The sequence below is a fragment of the Mustela erminea genome, chromosome 4 (genome assembly GCF_009829155.1).
Source record: "Mustela erminea isolate mMusErm1 chromosome 4, mMusErm1.Pri, whole genome shotgun sequence".
NCBI classification, from domain to species: Eukaryota; Metazoa; Chordata; class Mammalia; order Carnivora; family Mustelidae; genus Mustela; species Mustela erminea.
In genome coordinates, this window is record NC_045617.1 from 9358950 (window position 1) to 9382116 (window position 23167).

Genomic DNA, 23167 nt, shown 5'->3' on the forward strand with positions numbered 1-23167 from the left:
TCATCAAGATCAAAAGCTTTTGCACAGGGGCATCTGGGTGGCTCAGTGGGTTAAAGCCTCTGCCTTCAGCTCAGGTCATGATCCCAGGGTCCTGGGATCGAGCCCCACGTCGGGCTCTCTGCTCTGTGGAGAGCCTGCTTCCTCCTCTCTCTCTCTCTGCCTGTCTCTCTGCCTACTTGTGATTTCTCTCTGTGTGTCAACTAATTAAAATCTTTAAAGAAAAAAAAAAAGCTTTTGCATAGCAAAGGAAACAGTTAACAAAACCAAAAGACAACTGACAGAATGGGAGAAGATATTTGCAAACGACATATCAGATAAAGATATCCAAAATCTATAAAGAGCTTAGCAAACTCAACACCCAAAGAACAAATAATCCAATCAAGAAATGGGCAGAAGACATGAACAGACATTTCTGCAAAGACATCCAGATGGCCAAACAGACATATTAAAAAATGTTCCGCATCACTTGGCAACAGGAAAATACAAATCAAAACCACAGTGAGATACCACCTCACAACAGTCAGAATGGCTAAAATTAACAAGTCAGGAAATGACAGATAGTGGCGAGGATGCAGAGAAAGGGGAGCCCTCCTACACTGTTGGTGGGAATGCAAGCTGGTGCAACCACTCTGGAAAACAGCATGGAGATTCCTCAAAAAGTTGAAAATAGAGTTACCCTATGACCCAGCAATTGCACTACTGGGTATTTACCCTAAGGATACAAACATAGTGATCTGAAGGGGCATGTGCACCCGAATGTTTATAGCAGCAATGTCCACAATAGCCAAACTATGGAAAGAACCTAGATGTCCATCGACAGATGAATGGATAAAGAAGATGTGGTATATATGTATACGATGGAATACTATGCAACCATCAAAAGAAATGAAATCTTGCCATTTGCGGCGACATGGATGGAACTAGAGGGCATTATGCTTAGCAAACTAAGTCAGTCGGAGAAAGACAACTATCATATGATCTCCCTGATATGAGTAAGTGGAGAAGCAACGTGGGGGGTTTGGGAGGTAGGAAAAGAATAAATGAAATAAGATAGGTTCGGGAGGGAGATAAACCATAAGAGACTCTTAATCTCACAAAACAAACAGGGTTGCTGGGGGGAGGGGGGTCGGGAGAGGGTGGTGGGGTTATGGACATTGGGGAGGGTTTGTGCTATGGTGAGTGCTGTGAAATGTGTAAACCTGGCGATTCACAGACCTATACCCCTGGGACTAAAAATACATTATGTGCTTATTTAAAAATTAAAAAATCACATACCATAAAATTCATCCTTTTAAATATACAGTGTTGTACAACCCTCCCCACTATCTAATTTCAGAACATTTCATCATCCCTAAAATTAACTCTATACTTATTAGCAATCACTCCTCACTTTTCCCCTAGCTCCTGGCAGACACTAATCTACTTCCTCTCTATATAGAACTGGCCTGTTACGGACATTTCATATAAATGAAATCATACAATGTGTAGTCTTTTAGTGTCTGGCTTCTTTTTCTTAGCCTGTTTCCAGGGTTCTTTGATGATGTAGCAGGTATCAGTACTTCATTCCTTTTTATGGTCAGTCAGTCAGTTGTGTGGAGATATACCACATTTGTTGATGCATTCATTAGCTGATGGGTATTTAGGTTCTTTTCAGTTTTTTGGCTATTATGAATAATGGAGCTATAAACATTTATGTACAAGTTTTTTTAAGTGGACATGTTTTCCATTCTCTTGGATATAGACTAAGAGTGGAATTGCTGGGTCGTGTCTTTAGCTTTTGAAGATGGTAGACATTTGTAGAATGGGATTGTCAAAGCTGAAACTGGAGTAGTGTCTGAAGGTAAACTGAGATGGCCCCTAAACCCTATCAGCCCCACTTAATTATGCACCGACCTAACAAGTGACTTAGCTATAATAGCCAAATAAAATAGCCATTTTATTATGTAGATACAGTAAACATAACCATTAGCTAACCACATTAACAGTAAGTACTAGTTAATGGATGCCTATTTGCATATCTTAAAAGCAGCAGCCTGAGGTTTAGGCTTCTAATTTAACACACATCTAGAGACTGATTCTCCATGGAGACTGGGGAGGCAGAAGGGAGCCATAAGTGCATTCTCCTTCTAGTACATTCCAGGTCACTGTGTGTCTTGTGCCCTGGCTTTTGTGGCTGCTATGCAGGGAATGCACCCTCCATTGCCTGGCTCTGGTGGCCAGCAGAGCTTGTGTTTGCAGGTCTCTCAGGACTGTAGAAAACAAACCATTCAGGGCTCAGCACAGAGATAGCAGGCAGAAATACTCATCTTCCAGTCTTTACCTGAAAGAAGTCTGTTTACATACTTTAAAAGTCCAGCTTCCAATCAGCCTGCTTCTGGGTACTGACAAATCTGCCTCCACTTTGGAACACTGACAGGTTTTGGCAGACCCTCAACTGGTGGCAGACACTAAGAACAAAGAAGGGGGCTTGGATAGTCACAAAGGTTTGAGAGAGAACCAAGAGCTCAGCAGACTGAACGACAAGATTCATCTCCTAAATAAGATCACTCTGTCAAGATTGGGAAAGGTGGCTGTTTTACATAATGCACAGAAATCAACAGAGTGTTGAGAAAAATGAGTAAACAGAGGACTATAGAAGATAAAACTTGAGAAATAAACCTTAAATATGGAGATAAGTGACCTGATAAAGAGTTCAAAATAGAGATTGTCACGAAAGTCAGAAGAATAATGCATGAGCAAAGTGAGAATTTCAACACAGACCTAGAAAATATAAGCAAATACCAAACAAATCATAAAGCTGGAAAATAAACTGAAAAACTCAATAGAGTGTTTCAGTGACAGACTGGATTTCAGGGATCAGCAGATTCAAAGATGTCAGTGGAATTCATCCAGTCAGAGAACCAAAAAGACAAAAGAGTGAAGATAGAGTGAAGATAGCTTAAGGGTCTTGGGGGATATCATTGCATTATAGGTCTCCTTGAAGGAAAAGAGAAAAGGGCAGAAAGCTTATTCAAAGAAATAATGGCTGAATTCTCCCCCAACCAGGAAGCCCAGAGAATACCAAATAAGATGAATCCAAATATATCCACACCAAGAAACATTATAATTAAATTTCCAAAAGTTAAATGTCAGAGAGTCTTAAGACTAGCAAGAGAAAAACAAATGGTTATGTACAAGAGAAATCCATAATACTATTGGCAGATTTTTCAGCAGAAACTTTGTAGGCCAGAAAAATGATAGAGTCAAAGTGCTGAAAGAAAAAAATTGGCAATCAAGAATACCTGGCAAAGTTCTTCAGGATTGAAGAAGCAATAGAGTTTTCTGGACAAGCAAAAACTGAAGGAGTTCATCACTACTAGACCAGTCCCAATGAAACGTTCAGGGGAATCCTTCAAGCTGAAATAAAAGGATGCTAATTAGTAACAGGAAAACATACGAAAGTATAAATCTCACTGGTAAATGTAAATATATAAATTCAGAACATGCTAATGTAATGGTGGGTGAACACTTACAAATCTAGTATGAAGGTTAAAAGACAAAAAGTACTAAAAATAACTATAATTTGCTACTGGATATACAAGGTAAAAATATGTAATTTGTGACATTGAGAACAAAATGGGAAGAGTAAAAACAGCTTAGGTAGACATCTGGAAAGTTGTTAGTTTAAAATGACATAAATATGTTTTATGTAAGCTTCACGATGACCTCAATGCAAAAACTTAGAGTAAATACACAAAAGAGAAAGAGAAAAGAAAACAATTAGACATGGACTTAGTATTGCCATTTCATTAATCGTTACTTTGAATGGACTGAATTCTCTAATCCAAAGAAAAGAGTCACTGAGTGGATTAAAAAAAAAAAAAAACTATATGCTAGCTATAAGACACTCGCTTCAGCTTAAGGACACACACAGACTGCAAGTGAAAAGATGGGAAGAGATAGTCCATGCAAATGGAAACCAGAAAGCAGGGGTAGCCGTATTTAAGTCTACTTAGAAGTCTACTTAATATACTACTACAAAGTAGACTTAAAGCCAGAGACTAGTAAGGGACAGAGAAGGTTATTATATATGATAAAAAGGTTAATTCATCAAGAGAAAATAACATAAATATTTACACACCCAACATAGCACCTAAATATATAAAACATATTATCACACCTGAAGAGTAAAATATACAGCAATGTAATAATAGCAAGGACTTCAGTACCCTCCTTTTCAACAATGTATACATCATTCAGACAGAACTCAATAAACATTGGACTTAATGACATGTTAGACCAGATGGACTTAATAGATTACAGAACCCTCCATCCAACAGTAGCAGAATACACATTGTTCTCAAGTGCACAAAGAACATTCTCCAGGATAAGTCATATATTAGGCCACAAACCAAGTCAATAAAAGACAAATCTATCAAGCGTCTTTACTGACCTCAATTGTATGAAACTATAAATCAGTGAAAAGAAGAAAACTGGAAAGTTCACAAATATGTGGAGATTAAACATGCAACTGAATGAGCAATGGATGAAAGAAGAAATCGAAATAAAAAATACCTTGAGACAAATCAAAATGGAAATACAACATACCAAAACTTAAGGGATGTACCAAAAGCAGTTCTAAGAGGGAAGTTTATAGCAACAAATGCCTACATTAAGAAAAAAAGATTTCAAACAACCTGACTTTATATCTTAAGTAGCTAGAAAAAACAAACTGTGCCCCAAGTTAGCAGAAAGAAAGAAATGAAGATCAGAGTGGAAATAAAGGAAATAGATTTTTTTAAAAAGATTTTTAATTTATTTTTTGACAGACGGAGATCATAAGTAGGCAGAGAGGCAGGCAGAGAGAGAGGAGGAAGGAGGCTCCCCGCTGAGCAGAGAGCCCGATGTGGGGCTCGATCCCAGGACCCTGGGATCATGACCTGAGCCAAAGGCAGAGGCTTTAACCCACTGAGCCACCAGGGGCCCCAAGGAAATAGATTCTTAAAAGATAATAAAGGGGCACCTGAGTAGCTCAGTTGTTTAAGTGTCTGACTCTTGATATCAGAGTTCAAGCCCCACACTGGGATCCACACTAGCTATGGAGCCTACTTTAAAAAATAACAGATAATAGAAAAGACCAAGGAAACTAAGAGTTGTTTTTTGAAAAGATAAACAAAATAGACAAAACTTTAGCTACTCATACCAAGATAAAAGGGAGAGGACAGATTTATAAATGAAAGAGGAGGCCCTTCCTCCAGGGGAACTACTGAAGAGCAGTAGCCATGGCTCTGTGCTACCTTATGCCCATGGGCCTCAACAAGGTCCACAAAGTGAATGTGAGCAAGCAGAGGCACAGCTCCTGCTGCCGGTGGCTCACCAAGCACATCAGATTCATGTGGACCAAGATCCAAGAAGTGTGTGGCATCACCACCTATGAGTGGCATCCTGTGGAGCTGCACAAGGTCTCTGAGGACAAGCACACCCTCTAGTTTCATCAAGAAAAGGGTGGGAACACAGATCCATGCCAAAGGGAAGAGAAAGGAGCTGAGTAACATCCTGGCAGCTTATGATAAAAGTGGTAGCCGAGAAAGACTGAACCCCTTCCCTCTGAGTAACAAAGCCTTTTTGGAACTTAAAAGAAGGGAGGAGGAGGAGGAAGAGACTTAGAACTAACAACACACAAATAGAATCGTAAGACACAGAATAGGAACAATTATTTGCCAATGAAGTGTACAATCCAGAAGAAATGGATAAAATCCTACACATACAATCTACCAAAACTGAATTGTGAAGAAGTAGAAAGTCTGCACAGTCCAATTATTAGTAAGGAGATTGAATCAGTAGTCAAAAAATCCAACAAAGAAAAGTCCCAGACCAGATCATTTCACTGGTGAATTCTACCAAATATTTAAAGAAGAATTAATACTAATCCTTCTCAATCTTCCAAAAAGCAGAAGAGGAGGGAATACTTTGAAACTCATTTTATGAGGCCAGGATTACCCTGAAATAAAACCTAACAAGGACTCAACATCTCTGATGAAATAGATGTAAAAATGCTCAGCAAAATAATAGCCAACTGAATTCAACAGTACATTAGAAAGATAATACACCATGATCAAGTGGGATTCTTTCTAGGGATTCAAGATGGTCCAACATCTGCAAATCAATCACTGTGATACACATTAACAAAATGAAGGAAGAAAAAACATTTGACAAAATTCAACATTAATTCATGATAAAAACTCTCAGCGAAGTGGGTATAGAAGGAAAGTACCTCAACTTAATATGACAAGCCCACAGCTGACATCATGAAAAGGTGAAGAACTAAAAGCATTTCCTCTATGATCAGGAACAAGAGTGCCCATAATCTCATGACTTTTGGGGGGGCACTTTTTATTCAGCATAGTATTGGATGGCTTAACCAGAATAATTAGGCAAGAAAAAGAACAGTTATTCAAAGTGTAAAGGAAGAAGTAAAACTGTTTCTACTGGCAGACTACATTGTATTTAGAGAGCTCAAAGGACTCCACCAAAAAACTTAGAATAAATGAATTCAGTAAAGTTGCAGGATACAAAATCAACATACAAAATTAGGTTTCTATACTTTCTAAATTAAGAAAGAAATTAAGAAAACAATCCCATTTACAACTGCATCAAAAAATACCTAGGACTAAATTTTTAAAAAGGAGGGGAATGACCTGTACACCAAAAACTAAGACTTTGATAAAAGAAATAGAAATAAGTGGAAAGGTATTCCACATTTATGGGCTGGAACATCTAATATTGTTAAAATGTCCATACTATCCTAAGCAATCTACAGATTTAGTGTATCAAAATTCAAATGGTATTTATTTTCAGAAATAGAAGAAACAATCCTAAAATTTTTGTGGAACCAGAAAAGACCCCAAAGAGCCAAAGCAATTTTCAGAAAGAAAATACAAGTCAGAAAATTTCCCAATTTCAAACTATATTACAAAGATTCAGTAACCAAAGCAGTATGATATTGGCATAAAAGGACAATAAATCAGTAGAACAGTATAGAGAGTCCAGAAATAAACTGGTACATATTTGGTCAAATTATGGAAAAGGAGCCAAGAATGTATTGTTGGGAAAGGATGGTCTCTTCAGTGAACGGTGTTGGGAAAACCAGACAGCCAAATGCAAAAGAATGGAACTGAACTACTATGTATACCATACATAAAAACCAACTCAAAATAGATTAAAGATTTGAACATTAAGACCTTAAACCATAAAAATCCTAGAAGGAAACACAGCTGATAAGCACCTTGACATTAGTCTTCGCAATGATTTTTTGGATGTGACACCAAAAACAAAGGCAACAGAAGCAATAACATAAAAATTGGAATATTATTAAACTAAAAAGCTGCACAGCAAAGGAAACATCAACTAAAAAGGTAGGCTATTGGATAGGAGGAAATACTTGCAAATCATATATTTGATGTGGGATTCATATCTAAAACATAAAAGAATACATACGACCTAATAGTAAGTATCAAAACAATTTGATTTTAGAATGAGAATTTTTCCAAGGAAGACATACAAATGGCTAACAGGTACATGGAAACATACTCAATGTCTCTAATCATCAGTTCAAATCGAATTCAAAACCACAATGAGATATCTTTTCACATCTATTAGAATGGTTATCATCACTGATCAGATGAGAGATAAGAGGGGTTGGCAAGTGTGTGGAGGAAAGGGAACAGTTGTGCACTGCTGGTGGGAATGTAAATTGGTGTGGCCACTATATAAGACAGTATGGAGGTTCCTAAAAAAAACTAAAAACTACCATATGATCCAGCAATCTCCTTTCTTTGTAAATATTCAAAGCAAATGAAAACAGGATATCAAAGAGATATCTGCATTCCCATGTTCATAACAGGATTACTCTCAATAACCAAGATAAGGAGAAAACCAAGTGTCTATTAACAGATAAATGGATAAAGAAGATTTGGTATATACCTACAATGGAATATTATTCAGCCATGAGTAAAATCTCCATCCTGCCATTTGTGATAACATTGACGGAACTTGAGGGCATTATGCTAAGTGAAGTAAGCCAGACAGAGAAAGACATTTATGGTATCACTTATATGTGGAATCCTTAAAAACAAAAACAAAAACAAAAACACCTTAAACTACTAGAAACAGTAGAAAAGTTGTTTGCCAGGGACTAACAGTAGGAAGAAATAGGGAGAGGTTGGTAAAACTTTTAGCTATAGCATAAATTAAGTTCTGATCATCTACTATAAAACATAGTGACTATAATTGACAACAATATGATGTATAATTCAAATTTCCTAAGAGAGTAAAACTCCAGAGTTCTCACATACACACACATACAAGTAATATGTGAGGAGATGAATGTGTTTAATTAGATGGGGGAACCCTTTCACATTTTATATCAAATCACCACAAGTATACTTTAAATATCTTAGTTTTATACATCAATTTTACCCCAATAAAGCTGAAATTCAGTTTTTTTCATTAAAAGAATTTTAAATTCATTGAAAGCTTTAAGAACTACATAGTCTGTTTATGCTCAGGTCCATTTCTTCTGTTTCTATTTTAGATAATCTATTATGTTCCTTCAATCGACTCCTTTCAATTGTTTTGACTTCTCTTTCCCAAATATGGTTAAGTACCAAATGCTATCTGGTCTGCTTAAAAGGACCAGAATCCCTTTCCATTTCTACTGCTACAGTCTCCAGATCAGATTTTCACATTTGGCCTGGAATATAACCTCCTAGTTGGCTTCTCATTTTAATAATAAAATAGAATGCAGTAAAGAATGAGTTCCTGTGTACCAAGTGTTGCTTTACATAAGACTATGATGTAGATTTAATCCAATCCCTATCAAATTCCAATGGCATATTTCCCAGAACTAGAAAAAAAATTATAAAATTTGTAGGAACTACAAAAGATCCTGGACCAGCCAAAGCAATCTTGAGAAAGAACTAAGCTGGAGGTATTACACTCCCTATTTTCAAACTATATTACAAAGCTATGGTATTCAAAACAGTACAGTGTGGGCACAAAAGCAAACATCAATAGAACAGAATTGAGAGCCCAGAAATAGACCCATGCATATATGGACAGTTAATTTACAACAAAGGAGCCAAAAGTATACAGTGCAGAAAGGACAGTCTCTTCAATAAAGTTTTGGAAAACTTGTCAGCCGCATACAAAATAAATAAATAAATAAATAAATAAATAAATAAAAATGAAACTTGATTACTATTTTAGATCATCCACAAAAATTAACTAAAATTCATCAATTACATGAATAGAAGACCTGAAGACGCAGACATCCTAGAAGAAAACATAGGTGGTAACCTCCTTGACGCTGGTCTTAGTAGTGTTTTTTGGGGTCTGATTCCAAAATCAAAGGAAACAGAAGCAAAAACAAACGGGATCACATCAATCTAAAAACCTTCTGTGCAGTGAAGGAAATCATCATAAAAATGAACAGACAACCTACCGAATGGGAGATGGTAATTGCAGTCATACATCTGATAGGGGCTAATATCCAAAACAAATAAAGAACTGCTACAATTTAACAACAAAACAAACTAAAAAATGGGCAGAGGATCTGAATAGACACTTTTCCAAAGAAGACATACAGATGGACAACAGGCATATGAAAAAATGTTCGACATAACTATTAGGGGAATGCAAGCCGAAATCACTATAAGATTTTCACCTCATCCCACAGGAATGGCTATTATCAAAAAGATGGGATATCTGACTGGCTCATTCAGAAGAGTATGGATCTCTCAACCTTGGGTTTGTGAGTTCAAGACCCATGTTGGGTGTAGAGATTACTTAAATAAATAAACTTTTTTAAAAAATATGAGATATAACAGGTGTTGGAGAGGATGTAGAAGAAAAAGAACACTTGTACACTGTTGGTAGGGTTATAAACTGGTGCAACCACTATGGAAAATAGTATGAAGACTCTTCAAAAAATTAAGAATTGAATTAACATAGAATCCAGCTCATCCACTACTGGGTATTTATCAGAAGAATAAGGCAACACTAAAGAAATATGTATCTTTCTGTTCCTTGCAGCATTATTTACAATAGCCAACATACGGAAGCAACCAGTGTCCACTGACAGAAGAATGGATAAGCAGATGTGCATATACACACATATACATACACTCAAATACTACTCAGCCATAAAAAAGAATGAAACCTTGCCATTTGCAACAACATGGATGGACCTAGTGGGTATTATACTAAGTGAAGTGAGTCAGAAGAAAAAAGACAAATACCTTATGATTTCACTCATATGTGAAGTCTGAAAAAGCAAACATTGAAAACAAACTCAGATACAGAGAACAGTTGGTAGTTTCCAGGGTGGGGAGAGTGTGTTGAGGGATATGTGGATGAAAGGAGGTAAGTTGTAGGGTGATGGATAGTAACTAGACTTTCGGGTGTATTTTATATATATAAATATAAAATACCTTTATTAGCCATATTTTAGAGAGAGAAAAACTGAGCATTAAAAAAAAATCATAAAACTGGTACAAAGTCTCAAAACTATTGAGAGCAAAGGTTAAACCCAGTTTTGATTTTAAAATCTATGCATGTTTGTTGCAATATCTTCATAAAACATTTCACACATCATTAACTTTAAAAACTGACAAAGTCAGTTTTTCAGAATTTCTCTCTCCCAATACCTAACTAAAGGGAGAAAAATTAGGGGGGGAAAAGAGGAAAAGTAGGAAAAAATAATTCAACAGAAAAAAAAAAGATGAAGAAGAAAGGATTGACTAAAAGCTCATGTTATTAACTTTGAAAACCAGTGGTTAGGAAAAGTAAGTGATATTAGGGAAGAAGGTTAATCAATATAATCTTGAGAATTTTGATGATAGATCTGTATTTTGTGGAAAAAGAGGAGGAACAAGGTGCTGAGCAAAGTTAAAGAAAAAGCCTTGAGGTTGGAAACCTCATCTGTCATTGAAAATATTAAAACACTCAAAAACCAAAACAGTAAGGCTTTGTTGTCTAGAGCCCTCATGGAAATAAGATGCAATCACTCTAAGTGAGGTGGACTCTAGTAACAAACCCTCAAAAGAGCGACCAGATGCCAGATCTCCTAACAAAGATATTATAGGACTAACCCCAACAGTGCTGTTGGGACAACTCATGCCCCCTCCTACCTCCAGACAAAGGAAGAGAGAACAAGTGGTTATGTCAAACAGAGATGGCCAAAAGCAGTCTCGGATAAGGAGCGAGAATTGTTTGGAAGAGTTCACCCTTTATTTATTTGGCCGAATGGGTCTAGATGAAGTTTATTATGCACAAAGAAGATGAAAATACATGACACTTAAGCAACATAATGTAGCAAAACAAGTATATAAAGACAGAAGGTTCAGTTCTTTTTTTTTTTTTTTAAGATTTTATTTATTTATTTGACAGAGAGAGAGAGAGAGATCACAAGTAGGCAGAGAGGCAGGCAGAAAGAGAGGGGGAAGCAGGCTCCCTGCAGAGCAGAGAGCCTGATGTGGGACTCGATCTCAGGACCCTGAGATCATGACCCGAGCTGAAGGCAGAGGCTTTAACCCACTGAGCCACCCAGGCGCCCCTGAAAGTTCACTTCTAAATGGAAAGAAAATCCCTGAAGAACAACACAAAAAGTAATATACAGAGAAAAAGGTGGCGATATGGAAACAAAATGAAAACCACATTAGTACAATTACAGAATAAAGTAGAGACCATGTTAAAGAATGAAAGACATAGATGAAAATCCTCTCAACAGAGTGGTGGCTTAATGGATGCAGAACCACAATAGAAATAGAAGGAAAATAATTGGAATAGATAAAAAGTCATCATTCAACTATAAATATAGGCAAAAGACTTACATTGCCAGTATAAACTCAGGCAATAGGGACCCATGTGCCCCTTCTGAAAAATTTGCTTATTGGTTAAATCCAGGCTTGCAAAGGCGGGGGAGGGAAGGATGAAAATACTGCACTTTAAAATGCAAACAAATAGCCTAAAAACAAAACCTCCCTGTGTTAGAAAATACTAAGTTTGGAAAGAAAGAGTTATGTACTCAGCTAAATTGTGCCAGGTAATGAAAAAACATGCTCAAGGGTAAGGAGCCCAGGAAATATTGTTAATCGGTTCTCATAGTTTGATCCTCTTAGGTTAACTTCAAATAAATTAATTTTATTACTATTATACAATGACATATAGTGTGATGTTAAACTATTAATAATCTGATGTTACTGTACATTACACAGAGAATATTTCCAGAATGATAATGTTAAAGATAATTATTTCTAGGTAGATTTTTGGTGAACTTTTAGCTCTTAATACTTTTCTATAATGCTGGATTTTTATGAGTATGTTTTGATACACTAGTCTAAAAAGGTAGCTCGACAGAAGTCAGAATTCAAATCATAGCCTCTATTAGTCAAGTTATTGCAACATACATAAGCTAGAGTATATTTTAGAAGAAAAAAGATAAGTTAAAATATCAGTGAAAAGGGAATCTTAAGTATTGGGACTTCATCAAGATAAAAAGCTTTTGGACAGAAAAGGAAACAGTCAACAAATCAAAAGACAACAATGGCAGAAGATATTTGCTATTATCCAAAATTTATAAGGAACTTATCAAACTCAACACCCCCAAAACAAAAAATCCAGTCAAGAAATGGGCAGAAGACATGAACAGATATTTCTCCAAAGAAAACATACAAACAGCCAACAGACACATGAAAAGATGCTCAACATCACTTGGCATCAGAGAAGTACAAATCAAAATCACAATGAGATACCACATCACACTGGTCAGAATGGCTGAAATTAACAACTCAGGAAACAAGAGATGTTGGCGAGAATGTGGAGAAAGGGGAATCCTCTTGCACTGTTGGTACAATGCAACAGAATGCAAACTGGTACAGCCACTCCGAAAAACAGTATGGAGGTTCCTCAAAAAGTTGAAATAAATCTACCCTATGACCCAGCAATTGCACTACTGGGTATTATCCAAATGATACAAACATAGTGATTGGAAGGAGAACATGTACCCCAATGTTTATAGCAGCAATGTCCAAATAGTTAAAGTATGGAAAGGACCCAGAAGTCTATTGACAGATGAATGGAAAAAGAAGATGTGGTATACATGCATGTATGTATGTATGTATATATGTGTGTATAAATAAATATATAATATATTCTATTATATTAATTATTAAAATATATTAATATATAATTACATACAAATATAATTATAATATTAATATTATATTAGTAATATAATATTATATATTAATAAAATATATTATTAAAAAGAATGAAATCTTGCTATTTACAATGATGTGGATGCAACTACAGGGTATTATGCTAAGCAAATAAGTCAGAGAAAGACAAATATTATATGATTTCATTTACATGTGGAACTAAGAAACAAAACAGATGAACACTGGGGAAGGGAAGGCAAAATAAAATAAGATAAAAATTGAGAGGGAGGTCAACCATAAGAGACACTGAACTCTAGGAAGCAAACTGAGGGGTGCTGGAGGGGAGCTGGGTGGGGAGAAGGGATAACTGGGTGATGGGCATTAAGGAGGGCACTTGATGAGATGAGCACTGGGTTTATATGCAACTGATGAATGGCTAAATACTACCTCTAAAACGAATAAAAAAATGACTCTTGAATAGTAATTCTGTTCTTATAGATTTTTCTCTGTAAATGAGATTACCCCAAATAGAACCATTTACAAAGTTAAACTCTAAACTTCTGCTTCAGTAATAGCAGGCTAGAGAATTTAGAACCACCTCCCATTGAGGACAACCAACAAATCTAGATGAAATGTTTTTAACCGATCAAAGTGCTAGCAAAAAAATTATTGACAAAAATGTAGGAAAAGGCAAGAAACCAGAGAGGAAACCAGCAGTTGAAACTACTTTTGCTTGAGGAAAGGATGGCACCGGCATATCTGGCAGCCCCTCTGCTTAGGTATTTACAAAAAAAATGTTCCCCGTGGCCAGATAATTTTTAAAAGGCCCTTCATCCTCCAGCACATGGCTTGTGACATAGGGCAGGGTTTTATTTCTGATCCCACTTAACGTTCTTAGCTGGGCATTTTTGTGCAAGGCCTCACTCTGTGGTCATTTCTAAAGCCAAAACAGACAACTGAGAGACTGAGCTGTGGTTTTGCAAGGTAAAGGGGACAGAAGTCAAAGACTAGGACTGGCCAAGGCAGTCTGATAATCAAACACATTCATTAAGTTGGGACTGTCAAGGGCTATATATATGAAATAAGGGTGACCTGGAAGTAAACATCCCATGTTCATGACTCTTGAGTGATCCAGGGAATCGCAAGCTGACAGTTTAAATCAGAGATCCCATAGTGGTGGTGTCCCCAGACATCTGAGAAAGGAGGAAGACACATTCATACCAGCACTTAAATTATTCCTACAAATACTTTTCCAAATGGCATAATCACTAAACAAAGATAACTGGCATACAAGGAAATAAGATGCCACAAATGGGAACAAATAGAAAAATCCCCTCCTCCAAAAAGTTTAGAGATATTGGAAATATCAGATATAGATGATAAAATAACTATGGTTACTATTTTAAGAATAAAAGGTTGAAAGTTTTCTAGTAACAAGGAACTATATAATGACTTAGATTTAAAAAAAAATTTTTTTAAAGATTTTATTTGACAGTGAGAGAGGGAACACAAGCAGGGGGAGTGGGAGAGGCAGAGGGAGAAGCAGACTCCCTACTGAGCAGGGAGCCCAATTTGGGGCTCAATCCCAGGACCCTGGGATCATGACCTGAGCTGAAGGCAGATGCTGAACCGACTGAGCCATCCAGGCACCCGTGACTTAGATTTTTAAAAAAATACCAAAAGTAGCTTCTAAAAAAGAAAGCTGAAATTACATTAGATATAACCAAAGAAAATTAGTGAACTGGAAGAGAGGTCAGAAAAATTATTCAGAATTCAACAGACACCAGAAGATGGAAAATATAGAAGAGAGGATAAATGTATAGGCAAATAAAAAGATAACAAATTCTATCCAATGTTTCATGAGAGTTCCAGAAAGGAAGGAGAAAAAGAATGTCCCAGAGGTAGTATTAGAAGAGAAAATGATTGAAAGGTTCCCAGAACTAATGAAAGACACCAACCTACCCACAGATTCTAGAAGTTCAACAGCTCCAGAGTAAGCAAATAAAAATGAATCCACATCTATACACAGCACAGTGAAACTGCAGAAGAGCCAAGACAAGAGGCAAAAACTTTAAAGGAACAACACTTAAGATTGTTACTAAGTCATCAGTCAATGGAAGCTTGAAGACATTGCAATGGTATTGTCAGTGTGCTGAAAGAAAACCATCCCATCCTAGAATTATACATTCAGCAAAAATGATGACATTTAAAATATTAAGATGAAATGGACATTTTATATAAATTAACAGTTTACCACAAAATGACTTTCAATAATTAAAATATTAAAGGATGTACTTCAGATAGAAGATAAATAAGTGAGTTTCCAGAGGTGCTGGGATTCTAGAAGAAATGCAGAGCAAGAAAAGAGGCAACTATTTGGATAAATTAAATGAAAATTGATTGTGCAAAACAATAATGACTTGAGTGGTTGTTAAAATATATAAAATTAAAATACATAGCAACAATATTTAGGATGGTACATACAGAGTTAAAGTGTTCCAAGGTCACTGCCCTATTCAAGAGGAAGGTAAAGTAATGGTTAACATTAGACTTGGTGAATTTAATATAGCCCATGTTGTAATTTCTAAGATAACCAATAAAAATATAGTCAACAGGGGCACCTGGGTGGCTCAGCAGTAGTAACCTATGTGTTTTATTTTTGTGTTAAGAATGAGAATATGGGGGGGGGTGCCTGGGTGGCTCAGTGGGTTGGGCGTCTGCCTTCAGCTCAGGTCATGATCTCAGGGTCTTGGGATCGAGTCCCGCATCGGGCTCTCTGCTCGGCAAGGAGCCTGCTTCCTCCTCTCTCTCTCTGCCTGCCTCTCTGCCTGCCTCTCTGCCTACTTGTGATCTCTGTCTGTCAGATAAATAAATTTAAAAAAAAATCTTTAAAAATAAAAAAATAAAAAATATAATCAGCAAAAATAGGATACAAGGACATATAAATTAGAAGAAAAAGAAGCATGATAAAAATCCAAAAGCAGGCACGGAAGGAAGGGAAAAGAAACAAAGAACAGATAATACAAAGAGAAAATATAGACAGCATGGAAAAATTTAAACCCAAATATAGCAATTATTACATTAAATGTAAATGGACTAAATATCCCAGTTAAAAGATAAATATGTCAGGCTAGGTAAGAAAACAACACTCAATTATATGTCATTTATAATAGAACCATCTGAATCATGACAGCACAGAGAGGTTCAAAATTTAAAAGACAGAAAAAGACATGTATTGCAAATACCAAAAGAAAGATGATTAGTGATATCAGATAAAACATACTTTAAGACAAGAATTATTTGAGAAAAAGAGGGTCATTTCATAAATTTTATAAAAGATTAAATTCACCTGGAAAATGGTAAATTTTAATTGCATATAATATAAGTATATGACCTAAAATTATATAATTCAAATACAGAGAAAACTACAAGAATAGACACCATTGGAGATTTAAACCTATGGCTTGTAAAACAAACAGACCAGAAAATTACGGGGCGAATACAAGATTTGAATTACATGCTTTCCAGACTTGAGCCACTGAAATAATATTTACAGCACTGTACTGAAGGGATGGAGAATATGCATTCTTTTCAAATTTGACCAAATAGTTGAATGAGGTAAGCACTGATCTCAAGAAATTAGAAAAATGAACAAAATACAAAAATAGAAGGAATCTTAAGAGAACACAAATTAGTTAAACAGAAAAAAACACAAAATAGAATCTCAAAAAAACTTGATTCTTTGAAAAGGCTAATAAAATCAACAAACCTCTAGTGGACCAGTTAAGAAAAAAGGCACAATTTACCAATATTAAAATGAAAAGGAGTTATCGCTATAATGTAAACATCAAAAGAGGATATTATGAATGCTTTTAGGTCAATATTATTAAATTTTAGAATAAAAAATTCCAAGAAAAGTAAACTTACCCAACTTGTCCATGATGTAGAGAACTTGTCTGTGAAGTAGAAACCATTCCTATGACTATCACAGAAACAGAATCAGTGATTTTAAAAAATCTTCTCACAAAGCAGCTATAGACCCAGTTGACTTTACTGGTGTATTCTACCAAAAATTTAAGGATAAACTAATTTCAATATTGAATTCTTGCAGTTAATAGAAAAGAACATACTCCCCAACTTAGGAGGTTAGTGTAACTTTGATACCAAGAACAGTACAAAAAAGACAATCTCAATTATGAATATAGTTGCAAAAGCCCTAAGCAAAAATATTGACAATCTAACTCCAGTAACAGTTTAAACAAAGAACAGGGTGCCTGGGTGGCTCAGTCAGTTAAGCATCTGCCTTTGGCTCAGGTCATGATGCCAGGGTCCTGGGATGGAGCCCTCCACTGGGCTCCCTACTCAGCGGGGAGCTTGCTTTTCTCCCATTCCTCCCCACCTCTGCTCTCTGTTGCTATCTGCCTCTCTCTCTAAAATAAAATCTTTTTAAAAAAGACAATATGATCTGTTTAAGTTGGATTTATATCAAGAATGCAAGGTTGTTCAGTATTGGAAAACTGATAAACATAATTCACCCTATTAATGAACAAAAGGGGAAAATCATAATCATTTCAATTCATGTAAAAATGTCTGATAAAACTCAAACTATTCATGAAGAAGATGAATTTAGCAATCCACGAAAAGAATTTCCTTGGCCTAATTAAGAGGATGTCTAGAGAAGAAAAAACAATAGACATCATATTTAGTGGCAAAAATATTAACACTTCCATTTGAGGAGAATGTCTGTTACCAACACTTTTATTTAACCTTGTACTAATTGTCCTATCTACTTCTAGAAGGAAAAAAAAAAGGTATACAAAGGTACAGGGGTGGGAAAGCATGAAATAAAACTTGTTTGCAGAGGATATGCTTATCTACATAGAAAATCCAAAAGAATCTACAGAGACCATATTTCATCAGTTTTAAGACACATTAAAAATTATTTTAACAGCTTTGCAATTGGGCTGCATTTCACAATAGATAGTCATAATTAAGTTAGAAGCCTCTCTTAGTTTCTTCAGGCAGCTGTATCAAAAATAACACAGACTGGGTGGCTTATAAACACAAACATCTAATAATCATAATTCTGGATGCTGGATGTCCATGCTCATGGCACTAACATGGGCATGTTTCCCTAGCTCATAAACTGGCACCTTTTTGCTGTGTCCTCACATGTGGAGAGTGCAAGAGGTCTCTGTGAAGTCTCCTTTACAAAAACTCTAATCACATTTGTGAAGGCTCCTCCCTCATGACCTAAGCACCTCCCAAAGTCCTCACCTCCTAACACCAGTCATCTCTGGGGGTTAAGATTTCAACATATGAATTTGGGGGGCACACAAACTTTCAGGCTATAGCACCTTCTCAAGAATAATAGAATATATATGACATATCTTCTAATGTTATGGTATAATGTGGTATATGCATGGTGGTGTAGGCATACTGAAATAGAGTAAATTGTTAGAATTTTATGAGTTTAACGAGATTGATACAGTCCATACACAACAAACTCATATTTAAGTACACCGGCAAAAAACAGCAAATGAATTTTAAAGTAAGAATTGGTAGATATACTTATGGTATTAAGATTATAAATATGTTATTTAGAGGTACATAATAGAAGTGCTTAGTCTAGAATTCAAATGTCATGATAGCAGAATTCCTTCATTTAAAATATTTTAAAGGAAAAATATAAAGCAAATATAGCAAAATGTTAATTACTGTTAAATTTTGGTGAGGGACATATGAGGGTTCAAACTATTCCCTCTGATTTCATATGTATTTAGAAATTATGCTTAAAACTTGGAGAAATGATGACATCCTTAAAGGAAGAAATATATTACGGTCATAGATTGAAGAGTCAATCTTATAAAGATGTCTATTCTATTCCATGCATTCCCAGTAAACAATTCCCAAAAGGTTTTATTTTTTTAATGGAATTGATGAATTGCTTCTGAAATTTATATGCAATTTCGAAGAGTCAAGAGTAGCCAAGTTCCTCTTAAGGACAAGAATGAGGTAGGAGGGCTTGTTTTACCAAATACCAAAGTTAAAGAAAATTCAAACTTAATAAAAATTAGCATAAAAAAGACAATGTAGGATTGGCACAGGTATTGACAAGAAATCCAGTGGCACAGAACAGACTGCCCAGGGGACAAAGTCTAGAATGGCAGGTGAGGAATGCAGGGTATCTATCCCTCAGAGAGGCGTCTATTAAATAGGTCAAAATTAGCAAAGGTTAGATTGACCAAAGGCTTAAACAAACTGATTAGTGTTAATTCAACAAAACCCAAGGAATCTTGGTAAGAATAATGGGAGGAGGTAGGAGGCTGTTACATTGGAGAACTGTGTACCACCCCCCCCCCCCCCCCCCGCTTGAGGTCTGCCTTATAGAAAGACCCTTCCATTTGGGGTAGAGAGGAACTGAAACATCAAATATGTCTCTTGTGCACTCTCTCTCTCTCTCTCTCTCTCACAAACACACACACACACACACACACACAATTTTGTATCCTACAGTAAAAAAAAAAAAAAATTATTCTATATTGATGAACACACTTCAAAAATCAATCCTGCCTTTGGCCACAGAGCAAACTTTAACACATTTTAAAAAGTAGGTTTATCTAGGCCATATTCTCAGGTCAAAATCCAAAATATGAGAAGTAAACATTTTTAAATGTCAAACCCTGAACTGTTGGAAAATTAGTCTCCCTTATATGAGAGAGAAAATAAAAGCAAATTAATCTAGAATGTAATGAAAAGGAGCATATTTCATACCAAAATGCATGGGGTGGAATTAAAGCTATAATCTGGGGAAAATATAGAACTTTAAATATTTTTACTGTTAAGTGAGAAGTCTAAAGATAATGGAATCTAGTGCTACTTTTAATTAAGGAATTAAGAAGAAATTTAGAAAATTAAAAAGAAAAAAAGATGTGAATTAAAGTTGAAGTTAATGAAAATGTTTTAAAAATCAACAGAAAAAAAAATAGGCTATATAAATCCCAGTGTTATTTGAAAGTGCCAATGAAATTAAAAAACCCCTTGAGAAACCTAATTAAAAGGAAGGAAGAGCAACGGTTTATTATTTAATGAATGGTATAGTGTAACTATCCTTCAGCAAGGTGATGTTGGCTCCACTTCACACCATTGAAAAAAAAGAGGAACTCAGAGGAATAACTAGTAATCACATTTCATTCGGAATAGAAGGCAAGATAAAGAAGATATACCAACATTCTTTCATATCCAAAAAGAAACAAACCATATTTTAAAAAAGAGAAAAAATATTTAATAAGCATTTTTTACAACCGCAGTACAAATTATCACTTCAAATAAACATGACAGGGCTTTAATTACTAGTCACCCAATAAATAATTTTTGCAGCTTTCTGATAAAATTATTTCATTACAAAGCGAACGTTTTAATGCATTACTTTCCTTGTACTTCTATGTGTCTGGAAAATTCTATTATATCTTGAAATTCAACAACTGTCAACTTTTACAGGAACTGCTTGAGCAGATGTCCTAATTTCAGTCATTTACTGGAACGTATTTTAAAAATAGGCAAGAAGTCGGAGAAGATTAGGTTGGAAAAGGGAATATAATTGGGGTCACGGAGACAATGCTGAATTGTAAAGTTCTGTGCCTCAAATTCTCCATGGTGAAGTGCACTGTCTTACAGAGCGGTAATGAAAGACACTGCAAGGTCTGTGTGGGGGCACAGAAAAACCCAAAATAAAAAACCCACACAGAGAAATCCTCAGGGTGGCAGCTGCTGGTTGTTTAGGATATTTAACCAACTCTGCTAACCTAGGAAACTACTGCCTCTTAAAATACTGATCTAAAAACTAAGTAAGGCAATTCCAATTGTCTTTTTTAAGAGAACATTGGTGCGTGAACCTTACATATGATCACTTCAAAATCCAGTTTGTTGTTCACAAAATTTGAACAGCCCTGATCAAATACTTGTTTGATTCTTTACGCTAAATGACTTAGACTTTTTCTTGCGACCTGCCTCCTGAAGTCACCACAATTCTGTGTTAATACTGAATGTCAGATCCTTAAGAGCCTCCTGTGTGATGAGCACTTTTCTTCATTAAAATTCTGTTCTCTGTCCCATTTATTGGCTACTTGCATCTAAAACAAAGAAGAAACCTGAAAATTAGTCCTATTTGCAGCTTTGCAAGCAACCGCTGTGTTGCATATATCTTCTTTCAAAGTTCACCTCCTTCTGGTGGGAAAAAGAGGTGACAGAAGGAAGGAACATCTGAATGAGCAAATCTTCGAAGTACTTTTAGTAGCAGTGTGAATCCTGGCAAATTATTTAACTTCTCCAAGCCATTTACCCATCTTGTGTTCTTTCTCCCCCTAGTTGTTCAAGAATTACATTGTTTACTCGTGTTCGTGAGAGGTAAACAGGATATAAATTACTTACACACTCCAGAAAGAATGCTAATCAGCTAAGGCCAGAAACACCCTCTTTTTAAGACTGGTCAACTGCATATATTATCTGTTTATCTCTGTGGGTCACCAATATATATTTTTTAAAATCAGTTTTCAAATGAAATGCGATGCATGTTATAGTTCTTTTTGTGTTGTGTGCCAGATTTAAATAATCTGCAGCGTACCTTGAGAGTGGCAATGAGAGATCATCCGGAAATCCCAGAGGAGGAAAGAGAGTGGTAACCTCCCCCACCCCAGGCAGGACGATTACTGCCATCCCAACCATCAGCAGTTAGTGCCATCCTAACCATTTGTCCAGTCACATGAGGGATAAGACAGAGTCCCTGCTGTATGATTCTAGGATATTAAATCCCTTAAATGCGGCATGTGGCACCCTCAGATTTCACCTATGAACTTGTGAGCAAAAACATGGTATCTGCTCCAAACGGATTCTAGGCCTTACAACATTATTCTTAAAATGTAAAATCATCTGGTGATGTCTTTCTAAAAGACTGACTAGGCAAGAAGTGGTGTCACAAATGTACAGACAAAAAAACCCAAGAAACAAAAAACACAAAACCTAGTGAACATATGGATAAGCAAACCCCAAAATGCTGCTCTGGGATCTCTTACCTACGGGTGGTACTTTCCCTCCTGAAGCCACAGCCAGGCAGCCCAGACTAAATGAAATAGTCTTCTGACCCTAACGATGAGGACCAGTATTACAGGCCAGCTGGAGTCTGCAGGTTGGTGCTTTTTCGGTTTGGAATGCAAGGGGAGAAAGAAGCCGAGAGGCATTCTTTAAGAGGGAAGAGCCAGTGTATAAAAACGGGTTTAACTCGCACACCTGGGCTCAAGACTGCGGCACGCTGCGGGGCACAAAGCCGCTGACACGCATGGGGAGGGGTCTTCGGCCAGCTGCCGCCCGGCTAGTTAACACTAGAGGCTTCCAGCCCCAAACAGTGCATGACGTCATCGCCCACGCAATCAAGCTTCCTGCACCTGTACATACAGACAAGGGCTCACGGGAATGTGTCATCTGGTCATTTGGTTGATCTGCGGCTGCTTTCAACTCTGATTTTTTTTTTTCTTTTTAAATCCCGGGGTCAGCAGGCCACGCACAGCGAGCCCGGCCCCCTTTCAGGTGCTACCGCGTCTGCAGGTGGCCCGCCAAAAAGTCATCCCCAATCTGCGAAGTACAAACATTTTAAAAACACCACAGACGCGCATAAACCCCAAAAGCACAGACAGAACTTGTCGGCCATTATCAGCTGGATTCCCTGTCCTCAGAGCCACACGGGCGAACCTGACCGGAGGTTTCTCAGACCCCGGAGAGGAAACTAAGATGCTAAGATGCTAAGAGTCTGGACTAAAACCCGTCTTGGGGGCTGGAAAACCCCCATCGGATTGAAAATGGGACACAAGTTCTGTAAACGACACCAGAGTGACAGAAGTACAAGTGTTTTCTCAGTGCGCCTTTAAACAGAGGTCTCTTGCAGGGGTGGGGGGGTGTCGGATGGGGGTGGGGGTGTC